Source organism: Zingiber officinale, chromosome 3A, assembly GCF_018446385.1.
Source record: "Zingiber officinale cultivar Zhangliang chromosome 3A, Zo_v1.1, whole genome shotgun sequence".
In the NCBI taxonomy this organism is placed as follows: domain Eukaryota; kingdom Viridiplantae; phylum Streptophyta; class Magnoliopsida; order Zingiberales; family Zingiberaceae; genus Zingiber; species Zingiber officinale.
In genome coordinates, this window is record NC_055990.1 from 102,963,649 (window position 1) to 102,966,761 (window position 3,113).

The following is a 3,113-nucleotide window of genomic DNA, read 5'->3' on the forward strand; positions in this document are numbered from 1 at the left end:
AACATCATCACACTTTTCATTGGATCTTGACTGTGTAGGAGGGGGATCTTCTTTAAACCATTTTGAAACAATTCTATCAAGCTTTGCCCCCAAATGTTTGAACTCCTCACTCTGTGACTTGTGAATTTCAACATTTTTAGGTGGTTGAATTTCATTTTGTTTGACAGGCTCTCTTACATTTATGGCTTTCACTTCTTGAATATCTGAGGGAAATTCCATCCAACTTTTGTTCGACCATTCACGGAGGTTCAATGTCACTTGATCAATTAACAAATAAGCTTCATCTACACTTTTGTCCATAAAAGAACCTCCAGCTGATGAATCCAATAAAGTCTTGTCTGAGAAAGAAATTCCCCCATAGAATATGTGCAAAATCAACCATTTTTTAAAACCATGATGAGGGCACTGTCTTTGAAGACTCTTGAATCTATCCCATGCTTCAAATAATGATTCTCCATATGCCTGAGCAAAATTTGTTATGCAATTCCTCATATACACCGTTCTACTTGGAGGGAAAAAATGATTCAGAAATTACTTCTCCAATTGTTCCCAACTTGTGATGCTTTGAGGACAGAGAGAATATAGCCAAGTCCTTGCTTTATCCTTGATACTGAAAGGAAATGCCATCAATCGAACTGCATTTGCTGATACTCCTTCGCATTTCACCAAATCACAAATCTCTAAAAATGTTTCAAGATGCAGATAAGGACTTTCTGATACTTCTCCTCCAAATTTGTGACCTTGTATCATGAAAATTATCTCTGGGTCTAGTTGGAAACTTTCTGCTTCAATTTGAGGTTGCACAATGGGAGATAAAAATCTTGCAGAAAAGGGTGTAGAAAAATTTCTCATGGGCCTGCTTGACATGTTAGTGCTCATGGATATTCAAGAAGAAAAATAAAATTATCAAGAATCAAAAACAAGAAATAAAATACAATATGAAAAGCAAGAAAGCAAATGCAGAATTTAAATTGCAAGAAAGAAAGTGCATAATGAAAACAAGAAAAAAAAGATAAAAGAAAAAAAGAAAAATATCTAGAATAATTCATATGCTAAAAATTGCAAGATATGTTTACAAAAGAAAATAAGAAAGAAACTAGATCAAAAGAGAAAACAGAGAAAAGTTAGATTAGAGTGCTAGAAATCAAGAATGCAAAGTTAGAATTAGAATTAGAATTGCAACAAAAAGAATTGTCAAGAATGTTATTCAAGAAAAGAAAAGCTTATAGAAACAGAATTCTAAAGTTACAACTATGAAAATGTAAAGAAAGAAAGAAAAGTTATGTTTAGTCTAACTCAATTGATAATTCCTAATGTTATAGCGCAGTCCCCGGCAACGGCGCCAAAAACTTGTTACTCTCCGCAAGTGTACGGAAATGTCGCAAGTAATATAAAAGATTATCGTATCCACAGGGACTGGAATAAGCACTAGAAATGTCTCAATGTGAATTAGCTAAACAACTATCCAATCGTTTCAAAAGCAAAGTAAAGGTAAACAAATCTAATATTAAAGATCAACAAACAAGAGTTCAGAGTTTTGGGTTATGATAAAGGAAGATTCTAGGAGTTTCGGTTTCTTTGTAAGATTTCTTGAATGTAAATGGTTCACCAATTCTTATCCCTCAATTGCCAAACATGTAGAAAGTTGCCGGTTCCCTCTTGCAATAGACAACCGGCTAAGGACTGAGAAATGTATCTAAATAGGATTAATTAGACATGAACCTATGTTGTCCTTACACAGAAGTGCACCTATTACTATGCCTTCCTCAGATATCAACGTAGAAGCCCACGACTCATTAATCTATCAAGATACAAGAAGCTAATCATAAAATCTATCCTACTCTCTTGAATGTCCCTATTTCCTCTTCAAGATTATCTCTCAAACGTCCTTACACGGGCTTGCACCTGTCACGTGGATCCCTCGGATGATCGAGTGAGAGTTTATCTTTACAAAGTCCATAAGAAATCCAAACAATCAATCAAGAATGAGAATTAAGCACAAATCACCATCAATCATTCAAGATCTAATTGATACAAGCAAGATAATGTCATTGAAACAAGAAAATGGCAAATCCATAAGAGATTACATCAATCCATCATACAAATACTCCCTTAATCCTAGAATACAAGATCTACTCCATGAATCGAGGAAGAAAACCCGAAGAAATAGAGATTACAAGCATTCCTTGAATCCCAATCCAAGAAAACAAGAAGAGGGGAAAGAGAAAACTTATCTATGAAGAAGCCTTGTCTTGGATCCAATCCTCGCTCCGGAGTCGAAATCATCGAGATCTCCCTTAGAATCCGAAATCCTCCCAAGAATGGGAGGAAACCACCAAATCTTGCTTTCTCCCAAAGGGAGAGATCCCTTTCAATTCATGAAGAAGGGTTTAAATAGAGGAGGAATCGGCGCCACTGCAGTGTGAGATTCACAGCCATGTCCATTCCCTCTCGCCAGCTGCAGTAGTGTGACTCCACGGCGAACCCTCGCTCCGAAATGCTACGGCCGTGTGGTGCACACCCACACCGCTTGATCTCTGGAAGTCTCACTGCCGTGTAGATCCACACGGCCTGTAGCTTGCTCTGGTTGGCTTCAAATCTTGACACGGCCGTGCGAGGTTCACACGGCCATGTCATCTTCCTCTTCTGTTGGTGCCAAACTCCACACGGCCCGAGCTCCATACCAGTGCAGGGCCGTGTGAGGTACACGGCCCGGTGCTTTCTCCCTTCGTTTCCTCCAATGCATGCCCAAAGATGTAGATTCTTCACCAAATCGACTCCTGTGTACAGAAAATGCACAAAAAGCAGATCTCCGAACCAAAAGAGTAAATATGCTAAAAGGAAAGCTGGAAGTATAAAAATACATAGATCAAGCATGCTCAAAGTATGTAAATGTGCGTAAAAACATGCATAAAAGAGTATATAATCTACGCACATCAACTTACTGTGCGCGCATCCCTACGAGACCCGGGATTGCAAGTTCTGAATCCAGCAGGGTTACTAGGTTATCTGAACCTAGGGACGACTGTGGGAGTCCAGCCCATGGATATCTGATCCAAGTACAGTGCCAACTGAATAAAAGTAAAATACTGAATACTGTTTTATTTTACTTT

General features: G+C 38.3%; 1 non-coding gene across 1 annotated transcript; it reads left to right on the plus strand.

Moving 5' to 3' along the window:
- The first annotated feature begins 388 nt into the window (after nucleotides 1-388).
- Nucleotides 389-494, plus strand: LOC122054318. The gene has a single exon (XR_006132645.1). It is a non-coding gene; the product is annotated as a small nucleolar RNA R71 (small nucleolar RNA).
- Nucleotides 495-3,113: the final 2,619 nt, after the last annotated feature.